At 39.8% G+C, this 12,847-nt stretch overlaps 1 protein-coding gene across 1 annotated transcript in view; it reads right to left on the reverse strand.

Moving 5' to 3' along the window:
* Positions 1-12,847, reverse strand: part of Pappa2 (pappalysin 2) — a 254,931-nt gene that overhangs the window by 170,621 nt on the left and 71,463 nt on the right. The gene's annotated exons all lie outside the window — the stretch shown is intronic.

Below are 12,847 nucleotides of genomic sequence, written 5' to 3' on the forward strand. Positions count from 1 at the left end.
GCATGAAGCCTTCTTGTTGACGTTATTCTCATTTCTTCATTTTCACTGGAATTATTTCTTCGAGATAAAGCATTGATGTTGATAAGTCTTTGCTTTGAGAATGATCCTCTGGATGTCGAAGAAAGTCTTCAGCCTCTCAACTTCTCATAGGTGTCTCAGTCTTTATGATAGCAGGAAGTTTAACTCTCTATTTTATCATATGTCTATAGCAACCATTCATTTTTTAAACAAAAGGGTAAAGAAAGTGTCCAGGGAACAAGTTGTAAGAAGTAGAGGTTAGATGTGTTTGGGGAATAGAAAACATCATAAAACACCTGCAAATGATACTGTATTAATTTCCTTTTTTGCATCCCTTATTCCATAGAATCTTCCTCTCTGCTCCTATCTCCTTATGATAATAAGGGGTTATCTGATGGATTCCCATGCTGGCTAGTTTTTATGTCAACCTGACAGAAGCTAGAGCCACAGGAGAGGAAGAAACCTCAATTTTGAAAATATTTTCATGAGACAAAGCTGTAGGCAATCCTGCTGAGTATTTTCTTAATTAATGATTGACGTGAGAGGGCCCAGCCCACTGTGGGTGGTGCAACACCTGGGTTTGTAAGAAAGTGGGCTGAGCAAGCCATGAGGAACAAGCCAGGAAGTAGCACTTCTCTATCACCTCCGCATCACCTCCTGCCACCACATTCCAGCTTTGAGTTCCTTCCTGCCCTGCCTGCATTTCAGGATGGACTGTGTGATATGGTTGTGTAAGCAAACGAAATTCTTTCCTCCCTTTTGGTGCTTTTGGTTGCGGTGTTTCATTAATTTAAACAGCAAAGCAGCAATAAAAAAGTCTGAGACAGTGCCTTCAAATTACTAACCAACATATATATGTATTTAGGCACAAAATTGAAGGCCCGTTAAAACATGATTCCCAAACATGATAGATTATTGATGTAACCTTTAATTGCCTGCCAGGGGTTGGGGATGGGTCCCTGTTGCTGAAGGCACCACACCCATAGGACACACAACTCAGAAGATTCAATCTGACTCTGTCCTGAAACCTGAAAGCCTCTTTCCTGTGGTCTAGCTTACATGGTTCCAAAAATGCTCTTCAAGCTGCCAAAGGAGTGAAGCAATTAAACAGTCCTACCAAGCTGCAATATCTATGGACCGCAGTAATTACCCACATGGCCAGATATCCATAAAGGTGCAGGAAGTGCCATTTTAGTATCAATGGGATCGAATGGCTGTGCAACTGAAATGAAGGAGGAAAAGCATGCCTGGTACTGGAAACTTAGGCAGCTTCCTGAGGCTAAATAAGTTCATGGACCTTAGAAAACAATCATCAAAATTCCTTACAGCATTCTACATCTTATCTTTAAACCAAAGATAAGTGCGGCTACCATATCCCTCATCAAGGAGGCTTCTCTTCACAGCAAATGGAAACCATCACAGAAAACCACCACTGTTCACAATGCAGAGATTAGTGAAAGAGGCGGGGCAGCTCCAAGGTATACATTTACATATATCATACGTCATGCATCTATGGCTCAAGGCACATTACAGAAGAGAGGGATGGGGAGACCTTAAGAACCAGAGGGAAAGGGAGTTTGTTATGATACTGTGTGCCCTAGAAATGTCAGAGAAGTTACACACATGAAATATTACCAATATGGCTGCCTAAAAATGGCCATGACCTGAACAAGGATGACACCAATAGACATGTCAATGTGGACAGGGCTCCAGGGTGAGGGGTGGGATGGGTGAGGGGTGGGGTGGGCAGAAGCTCACAAGGCCATATATAGAAAACTACAAGCAACTTAGGAAGGCCAAGAGCTGAAGAAATAGTCTTCCCCAGGGGAAGAGCACACCAATATAATACCAAATGATCAGATCTGAAAACATATATACAAGTAACATTAGACATGATGACCTGTTGTATCTATGTAATTTAAGAAGGAGCAACTAAACCATGACTCAGTAGTGCTTAAACTTACTACATGCTTCCAACAGTGATCAAATTGTGCCATCCCCAAAAAAGGAAAAGTTAAATCCAGCTTTTCCCAGCTAAAGCCAGGATTAGGTTTCATGGCTGGCATTCTACTAGACAAGCCATAGGCACTGAAAACTCTCAACTCCCATTAGGACAGCCTGACCCTTCTTCTGTTGCTTTCACTGCTTTTCAACCATGTTGCTTATGCCATTTATTTAACCCATGCATAGAATGTGCTGGCATTCTTCACCCAGGAAATGGAAATCCCAAAAGAGATCATTTTTGTGTTTCTTGGAACAGAACTAGAATGAGGAATGAAAGCAAAGAAAGTTTTATAAATGGTCATGCTGTGGACCTTAACATGCTTTGGAGAAAGCAGTTTTTAAATGGTACTCTTATTCATTTGTTCATTTGTTTTATTCATTTTGTTCATTTCATCTTGGAAAAATCATTCTCGGCCACAAGAAATCATCCAAGCTCCCTGAGGTGGTGTTGGATATGATCAGAGGGATATTCCTTCAGCTGCTTTCATGGAGACATAATATTTTGGGCTCTTGCCTGGTTTTCCCTGAACTTAGTCACATTCCTTTTGTTTTCCTTGTTTATTAAAATAATTGCATTATGTTTTTACTGATGGTTGGGGTAGTGATGACATCATGAAAACCTTTCATGTGGAAATGTTTCAATAAATGGGGGTGTGGAAGAAGAGATGAAACCAGAGAAGGGGTGGGATGGGTTAGGATTAAAGGCAGCCTACAAGAAGAGGGAACCCAGGATGAAGGTTTGAACTTTATCTCTCTCCCTCTTTCAGGTTTTTGAAGAAAAAAAAAACCGGGATGTGGTACTTTGACAATTTTCTCTCTTTTTTATTGACTCACTTTGCCTAAATTTCCTTGCTCCTGGCATGATTTTCTTGGGCTATCTGTGTGTTACTGGATTTTCTGTTCCATTTGCGAGTCTTGGCCACTACCCATCTGTCCTCTCTCAACCCAGCAGTTCTGTTCATTTCTCCTGAGCATCCTCCAAAGGCCTCTTCCCTTTCCAACAGCAGCAGCAGGGGCTGGTTGTACTCATCTCCCTTTCTTCCTTGCCCAATTCTTTCCCCAGTCATAAATTACTCTTCCAGATGAGAATGCTGTCACGCTAGTGGCAAACTGGGTGTGGCTGCTTGGATTTCTATGCTCCACAGAAATATAGATACAGGTCAGCAAGTCTTAAGAAGAGTAAATTTTTAAAATTTAGAGACAGTTGGAAATAGCCCCTAATCAAATTGATAAGGGAAACACTTATTTTGATGAAAATGATCACTGTCTAGAGAAAATGATCTCTGTCTAAACCAAGGAGAGTTAAAGTGGAGCAGTCAGTGTGCCCGCCCCCTATGTATGACAGCCTCTCTTCTGTAACATGTACAGCATTTCAAAAGTTACTCAGACCTAATGAAGATAAATGTCTGAGCTTCTGGACTAACTAATGTACCCAGGACTTGGCTCAAATTTGAGGATCCATCAATTGATGTAGTTACTAAATTCAAAACTGAACTTCTTACCACAGAAATGACTTAGTAAGAGATAAATGATGTTGGTGGTCAGGGTGGTCCAAGAGACTCCAAAAATACATTAAAGGTGTAGCTGTTGTTGGTTACCATCCAGCAGTCAAAGCTAAAAAACCATGTACTTCAAACACAGGACTCAGGGAATCCAAGCCAGATCTAACCTGAAAACCTTCTCCTTAAGAACTAAGTTTTATAGTTCTAGAAGGTGCCATGCAAACTTCAAAGGAAGGAAAGAAAACGCAGTTATATGCATATGAACTACAACAATGCCCAGTACATCACAATATCCTTAAGGGTGCATAGTGGCATGAGTACCTTGGTGGCAACCAACAGCTCTCAAATTGGACTTAAGGCTCAATCAACCAGAGAAAAATCATGCCTCGTACAGGAAACCTAGCCAACTCTCGGGGGCTAGTGAAGTCATGAATCTTGGAGGAAAACCTACAACCACTTTACTAAACCAGCACAATTCCTAACTACATTTTAAATATTTATCCTTACACCCACAGATAAATATAGGTTTCACCCCTCATCAAAGAATCTTCTTTTTTCAACAGATGGAGACCATTACAGAAAACCACAAACAACTAACATGTAGAGAAAAGTGATCATGTGGTACCCAGCCCCCAACTCTTGCACTTAAGGCTGAGAAGAAGATTGTAAGATCCAGAGGAACAGAAAATTTGTCATGAGATGGTGTCAAGAGAAGCAACACTCAGGAAGTTACATCTACATGGCTGCTCCCAAAATCCTAAACAAGGATGACAACAATGGACATGCTAATATGGAAAAAGGAAATCTCATGGGGCTCCACGCCTAGACAAAGAAATACAGGAAACAGAAAGCAGGACAAATAGTCTTCCCCAGGGAAGATTCCCTCAGCACGCCCATTGGCTGCCCAATACCAAATGGTCAGCCCCGAAATAATATGCCTACGGGTAATATTATACAGACTGAGCAAATTTTATTTATGTATTTAAGAATTTGTATATAATATTATAGGAACATATATATATATATCAGGAATACACGGACACAATTAATTAATAAAAGAAAAGGAGGCCATGAATTTGAAAGAGAAAGGGGGGGTTAAGAAAGAGAAAATAGAAGAGAATTATACAATTATATTTTAATTAAAAAATAAAATGTTTTTATAAAGGAATAGATGCACTTAATATTAAAAGATGGTAAAACTATACACACAACTGAAAAACAATACACAAGATTTATAAACCAATCTGAACTGTGTATTAAAAAGAATGAACTACATTTACTTTCTCAGGCTCTGCCAACAACTACCTTTACTTATATTCTCCACACTCTAACGATATCCACCCATGCCAGTAATCCCAGTACTTAGGAGGCAGGAGAAAGATAATCTCAACTTTGAGGCCTGTCTGGGCTGCACACAGTATCAGAAATTGGCATATTGAGAAGCAAGATATGAAAATATGAGAGACTGCTGTTCACCCTGGAAGTCACAGCCACTCTTCCCACAGTCACCATGAATCTCTCTGGAGAAGGGGTACTGAACATACCTAGGAAGATAGGCCCCATCCCAGAATAAAACATAAATGTTCTTAAGGACTGTCAGCCAATTTGGGGGGATAGATAAGTCTAAACTTTCTCACCATCCAGCCTGATCCTGGTACATATAGACCCTCAAAGTATCAATTTTAGCATTTTCCCAGCAAGCCGTCATAACTGCGTGAGTTTTTTTCTCCCATTAAGTCCCTTCTTATGTGCCCATCATGTCAACCTCATCTCTGGCTACTCCACAATCATGAAGGGTGGCAGCACCTGGCTCAGTCTTCTCCTTCATCCTGGCTCCTCTGAGTGTTAGGGAATGTCAACACTTATGTGCCATGTCCACCGAAAACAAGGTATAATTCCTCATGACATTCACTCCATTCTCCGTTGGCTATTCATTCTCATTACCTCCTTTTCCTAGACTAACTTTTTTTTTTAAATTCATGTTCTCATATAGATTATTCACTTGATACTTTCATTTGTTTGTGAATATCCCCTCTCTGAGATTACTTAAAACCTTCATACTACACTTTGTCCCAACACACTCACACTTGATTCTTTAGACTCTTAGTAACTGCTCAATCTCTCTTTCTTTGAGAATAGAATGAAGGCCACGCATCAGAAATTCTATCACAGCTACACACACCCACACTTACACTTATTTCCTTCTTCACTTGCTTTTATTCATCTCTTTGGTTGCACAAGATGGGGTTTTCTGAGTAAACTATAACCAACACCCTTTCTTTTTCCTTCTTATTTTCCAATTCAAATTTCCTCCAAAAATTATTTATTCACCTTCCATTGACCCATGCACCCCTAAACCCAATTATAACTTGGCTCTCATCTGTATTACATTATCAGAATTGCTTTTATTAAAGTTGTCAATGACATCTTCATTTTCTCCCCACAACAGTGAGAACAAATCTAGTCATTGTGTGTGGTATTGGAGCCCTGTTTCACATTTTATATTATTAGCTTTTTCCTTCTGTTTGGAGCTCTCTATGTCCTTTCTTTTGGAGCAATATGTTTTCTTATACCTTCTCCTGTTTTCCGAGACCAACTGTTCTCTGTCACTACAGCGGGTTCCACTTCCTGCTTTTCACACCCATCACTGTTTTTCTGCCCATTCTTAACTCACTCTCCACTGTCCCTGGAACCCGTTTCTCCTAAGCTTCCAAACAACACCAGTGTCTGGATAATCCTCTCATTATCTGCTTATCTACTCACACGTTTACCACCAAGGCTATAGCAACATATCCCTCTAGCAGACAGGCACCTGGTCTTACTTTACCCACACACATCTTAGAAGCAGCATATCAGTGTGGAAAGTGCAAAAGAAATAATGCATCTGAAATAGTGGTACATTTAGCAAATCTAAGGTTATTTGTGTGTGTGTGTAGATTTGCCAGAGGATTTAGTTTTGGTTATATACAGAAGACACAGTAAGTCTGGATAAAGTGGGCCTCAGATTTCTCACCTTTCTCTCAGTATCAGATAATTTACAGAGGGGAGAGTACAAGTGAGAGCAGTATGTACTGTGTTGGTACAGGAACAGGCAGAGACCAAAGAAAGAGCAAAAAGCAAAAGACTTGAAAGGGATCACAACGGGTGGATGACTGAGAGGATGTGCCATACCACAAGACAATAATCTTGGCTCACTTGCCACACAAACCTTCTTTCCTCCAACATCAGCAGCCATGACAAATCATTTTGAAGAGACCACTGCCCAGCCGGCTTCTAGGCAGCTCTACATTCTGCCCTGCAGGCCTGAGTCTGAGAATCTGCAGCAAGAGTTGGGAGACTCCCCTGAGCACATGAAGAACACTTCCAAGTAGAAGTGGGAAACTGAGTCAGAAGAACACATTCCACATAGTGGAAACCTTTTACCCACAGACCCGAGTGAGACTCACTAGCTCCAAGAAGAGGGATGAGCAGTGGCAAGTGTTTCAACACACCAAGGGAGTTACTGTCAACTCTTTCCAGTACCTAGAGGAGAAAGCAACCTCTAGCTGTAATACACCTGTGGCACATGTGGATAGTCTGTACCTGCTCAGACATGCAAGATTGTCATGGGGAGATGGTCTGAATTTTCACACATACAAGTGACATCTGTGGAGACCTCTGTGCACATATGCACAAATGATGTGATTTGCATGTGAAATTCTCCCATGGGTTCATGTTTTTGAGGACTTGGTCCTCAGCTGCCGGTGCTGATTTTGGAAAGCTGTAGAACCGTTCGGAGGCAGGGTCTTATAACAATTGTATCACTGGGGGCGGGAGTTCAAGTTTTATAGCTCAGCCCCTGTTCAGCCTCTGCTTCCAGATTACTGCGGCATTATGACTGCCAGGCCCCTGCTCTTGCTACCATGCCTTCCCATTGGAACTGTCAACAAAAGCAAGCTCTTCCTTTCTTACATTGCTTCTCATGTTTGGTCAAATCAATGAGAAAAGGAACTAATACAACACATGAGAAGACTCATGGAGACACTCTGATCCCATGCACACACGAGAGACTGCCATACAGTTTTCCCCTGTACATACACAAATACTCACATAGAGATAATCAGAGAGTGATTGCTACACCTGTGCACTCCTCAGCGACCTCAGGGAGATACTCTGCACTTGTGAACATGCACGGCCACAAGACAGGCTTTTTTTTTCTCTGTGCACATCTGAAGGACATTAGAGACAATCAAAACTTGTGAATGCATGAGTGACAACATAAAGACAGTCTGTGCCAATGCACACGTGAGTGACTGCGAAGTTTTCAGCTTTATACACCAGGACCTGCAGAGAAAGAGCAGTCTTTACCTACATCTCAAATGAGGCCCAGCCAAATAGAGACGCTCTGTACCTACACACATGGAAGTAACTATAAGCAGAAATGGTCTATGCTTATGAACACTGGAGTGAACTCACAGAGGCAGTCTATCACTGTGCACGTGTGAATGACCTCACTGATGTTTAGTTACACACCACTAACAGAGACAGTCTGTCCATGTGCATATGCTAGTGACCTCATAGAGACAGTCTGCATGAGTGCACACGTAAGTGACATCTGCATTTTCATACTTCCTAGTGACCTCATCAATATAGTTTGCACTAGGAAACTGAACATGTAGCTATCAATGGATAAAAAAAATAGCCAATAAACCTAAAAATACTCAACATATTTACTCAGAAGAGTAAAAAATAAAACAACATTGAGGGCTAGTGGTCTGTTCGCATATAAAGTGCTTGCCTCAAAATCATAAGGACCCAAGTCCAACCTTCAGAATCCTTGTGAAATAAAGCTGGTATAGTAGAATGTGCTTACTTGGTAGTCTAGACAGGTGGATTCCTGACCAGCCAATCATACCTACTCAGGGATATGCTCTTCCCAGAAGCCAGAGATGCCAAATCAAAAGCCCAATACCGAGTGTGACATACCTCCCCTCCAGTTGTTGGCCAAGGTATCCCAGAGACTCTCATAGCAATACGGGTCATTATCATTGCTCTTGGTTGACACATAATTTGATAAGACCTATTGTGAAGATTTGACATACTATAGTCATGGTCATACTCCCTCACAATCCCCAAAGACCCAGGGAATATCAAAGAGGAGTGTGCAGGAATACTGTAAGAGCCAGAGGTTGGGAAGAATCAGGGTAAAACAATGTCTTCTGATAGGAGCAGTACAATTATGAACTCACAGCAGCTGTGATTGCCTTCATGAGACTGTACAATGACAAGCCAATCAACCCTCCAGCATGAAGGATCAGAACTACCAAAGCCCCATCCCTAGACAAGAAGCCATTTTTTGGCAGCTAAAGGCTGATAGGAGAGAGTGAGGTTTCTTTAGAAGTGTGTTCCCTGGTAGATCTCCATACTCCAGTGAGTGATACACACCCATGACTCCATAGGCAGCATGAATCAGACAGTATGTTATGGAGGGGAAAAAAGCATACAGTTAGAGGTTAGGAGGTTGGGAGGTTGAAGTGGATCTAGGAGGAGCTGGAGGGAAGAATGGGAGTCAAATATTATCAGAATATATTGTGTGCATGCATAAAATTCTTAAATGAATAATAAAAATAATTTAAACATTTTAAAACAATACAGTGGTATGATAACTTGGTTGTCTATTTTTCTCTTTAAATAAACAGAACTATCCAGTAACATAGAATGATTGCATTCTTGTGATGGAAGAAACTGACAATATTTCAATAGCCAAGGCTTGTAACAATATGCTTGATTTTTAGTATAATACATTTCCAAAGAGGAGGAATTTCTCCAGAGCCTAGAACTCTCTAGGAGAAAGTAAGTCCTTGCAAGTGGAAGGGTAAATCTTAAAAATCAATTTAATCTTGGATCTTCCAAACAAAGCCAGATTAAAATATCAAAAAAAGGAAGACTGAAATATCAAAAGGAAAAAAAAGTCAAGTGTTACAAGAAAACTCCTGGACTAAAGAATACATGTAGACTTTGGAAAGGAAGATTTTTATAAAACTATAAAAAATAAAATTAAAAAAATAAAGCCAGTAACTAGTTTAAACATGAAGAAATGTAGAGAGATAAATTGTAAAATTTCACATTCCTCAGAATATTAACAAAAATGCAAAAATATATAATGAGAAAGAAAAAAAAAGAAGAGAAAATCTGAATTCTTGGAAGTATGCTTTGTTGCCAACATGAATAATCATTAAAGTATATTCAATAACCCACTGATCTGACATCATTTATTTGCTTCTAACAATAGCTATAACCACAGTCAATTGGGTCCTGACTGTATGCAAGATGCTTCCTACATATTTTCTTATGAAAAGCCAACAATAACCTCATAAGATTAGCATAATCATTTCACCTTACAGATAAGAAACATATTCAGATAAAGTTTGTAGCAATTTAACATTACTCCAAAGTTGCACATTTGGAAGAAAAACTTAACTGAGAATGTCTCTTATTATAAAGCTAGCTCTCTTCTATTCTTAATTCCTTTCCTTATTATCTGTGAATCACTACATCAGGTCTTGATGATGAAATATATTATATTAAGTATAATATATAAAATACATTCTATCTTTTCAAGAAGGTTACTCTAATAAGACAATCATATAAACAAATCACTAAAATGCAGAGTGATTGGCACCATACTACATATGCACACACAATTACATGCAGGAATGAAGGATGAAGTCAGCTGTTTGAAGAGTAGGACATTGGTAGGCTACGATAGAAGTTACATGTTACAAATCCGTTTGTGCTTGTTTCCTCCAATCTCCTAGTGTGCCCTACTATTCTGTAGAATATAAGTGATAAGTTTTGTGCTTGTCTACTTTGCCTTTATATTGGGATATCCATGTGGAGCAGGTTCTACCCATCAGCCTTGCTGTTGTTAGAACTGGAATGGAAGTAGAAGACGAAGACCTTACTTTGACTATTTCCATCCTCTGAAAATATGCAGGACAACAATGTTCTGGCATCTTCTACCAATCATGTGGCACATGAGATGCAACCTTTAAGATGAAAACCTTTTACTGCACAAATATAGCAGACATGGCATGACTTGCTGATGTCATGAGTGGCTTCCTGAGTTTTTGACAGCAGCTGGAGATTGGGTCCCTGGAACAAGAAGCTAAAGCAGATATCCAGGTGTTCCTCAGCCCTCTGTGTCATGAGCAGTAGCTTTGTGCATAGAGCAGCTGTCAGTGATCCCAAAGCACTGATATTCCCGATGCCCAACCATAAGCACAGCACCCCATGCCTTTCAATAATGTCCCAAGTTACTCGATTTTTGTATTTAATTCCCTGCTGCTGCTGCTGCTTCTATTTTAATACCTAGAATGGCTTCTGTTTTCTGTACTCTTGACTAACTCAGAGACAGTATTCCAGCTAATTTGGTCTCAAGGTAGAAAAGTCAGAAGAGAAATTTTTCAGGTGCCATGGTCACATGACTACAGGACATTAGAAGTTCTAGCCAGTTCAAGAGATAGTACAAGACCTATGTTTTAATGAATTAGTTTCCAGAATCATAAAAAAGTATTCTCTAAGATCCAAAAAGACCCAATTTGATATCTATGCAATCAACATAACCCTTTGTAGCTGATGGAGTGGAAGATGGCAAGAAAAGGGAAGACTTCTAGAGAACTATTTTCATAATAGTATTAAGTATATAAGTTGTCTTATATAAAAGTGATTCCTGGGATCAACATACCTATGCTTGTCAGAAAAGCAATCCAGCATGTTTCTTTGGCTGTTTTGGTTATTTTGTTTTGTTTTGTTTTCTGAAGCAAGTGGATTCCTCTGGGATGTTAAGATCTCAACTCAAGAAGGCATTCTGCTGGCTAGTTTAATGTCAATTTGACACAAATGAAAGTCATTTTAGAAGAAGGACTCTGAATTGAGAAAATACCTGACCAAATTGGCCTGTGAGAAAGTCTGTTTTACGTTTTCTTAATTGATTATTAGTATGTGAGGCCCCAGATCACTGTGGGGCCTGCTGGTTTTGGGTGCTGTAAGAAAGCAAGCTGAGCAAGCCACGGAGAACAAGCCAGGTGGCTGCACTCCGGCTTGGCTTCTGCTTCAGCTCCTGCCTCTAGGTTCCTTCTGCCCTGACTTCCTGGACTATGATGTGCAAATGTTAGCAAAATAAGTATTTTCTGTCCCAAGTTGCTTTTGTTTACTATATTTTCTTCAGCAATAGAAACCCTAACTAAGAGCATTTGTTAAATGTCTCATGAGATCTGTTTAAAAATGGAGAAAATGTGGATAATCATAGATTTATAAACACTTGTACCAAGTATTATAACTATTCTATGAGGGGAAAGTTTCTTTCCACCAGAGAATACAGCCACTAGATGCCATCTTTTTAGAAGATGAGAATAGTCTGCACCAGACAATAAATATGATGTCATGATTTGGGAGTGGACTTCCTAGATACCAGAACTGTGAAATATAATTTTCCCTTTAGTCTTCCCATAAATTACCCAGTTCTAAACATTTTGTTATAGCAGCACAAACAGACTAATATAATCTTCAATCGGTTATTTGTACAATGTAATGACACTTAAATAAAAGTGCAAATACATACTAATGTAGATAAGGGATTTCTAGGAGAAAATGAAATAGTAGGATTTGAAGTAATATTCTTTGCACTTTTGAGGGCTTTTTATTTCTTTTTTAATTTAGGGCAGTTTTTTAAAAACAATATTTCTCTAAAACAAATAACACTAATTAATAATAATATTGTATATTTGTGTATATGTGATGTGTGGTGGTGATGTGTGTGTGTGTGCCCACACAGGCTCATGTGCACACCCATGCCTGCATATGTGTGTGTGTCCACATATGCCAGTTCATGTTCATTTTGTGCATTTGTGTGCATTCTTTCTCTTATTATCTGGACAGGGCTCCCGGAAGGCAAGCTTCATGACTTTCTCAGGGAAACAACTTAGAAAATTATTTTCAACAGTAGCCGTTGGTCTGTCAGTACTAGTTGATAGCACTTGATGATATAGATGACTTCAACATGAAAAGTAAAGCAGAGAGTGGTGCTCCGTCTCTACCCCGAGCCACACTTCACAGACATCGTCTGGCTGCGAAATAGTCTCAAAACCAGAGGTTTCAGTTAAACTTCAAAAAGTTTGAAATTCCCGAGTATCAGGTAGGACCTGCTCCCTCTGGTAGACAGCAAGAGATAAATAAGCACATGCAAAGAGACCTCCCACCTCTGGCTTCGACAACTGTTGGTGTGGTGACTAAAGGCAAAAGCATTCTACACTGAGAAACTCTTCTGGTCTGAGCAGGAATGG

This window comes from Meriones unguiculatus, chromosome 11, assembly GCF_030254825.1.
Source record: "Meriones unguiculatus strain TT.TT164.6M chromosome 11, Bangor_MerUng_6.1, whole genome shotgun sequence".
In the NCBI taxonomy this organism is placed as follows: Eukaryota; Metazoa; Chordata; class Mammalia; order Rodentia; family Muridae; genus Meriones; species Meriones unguiculatus.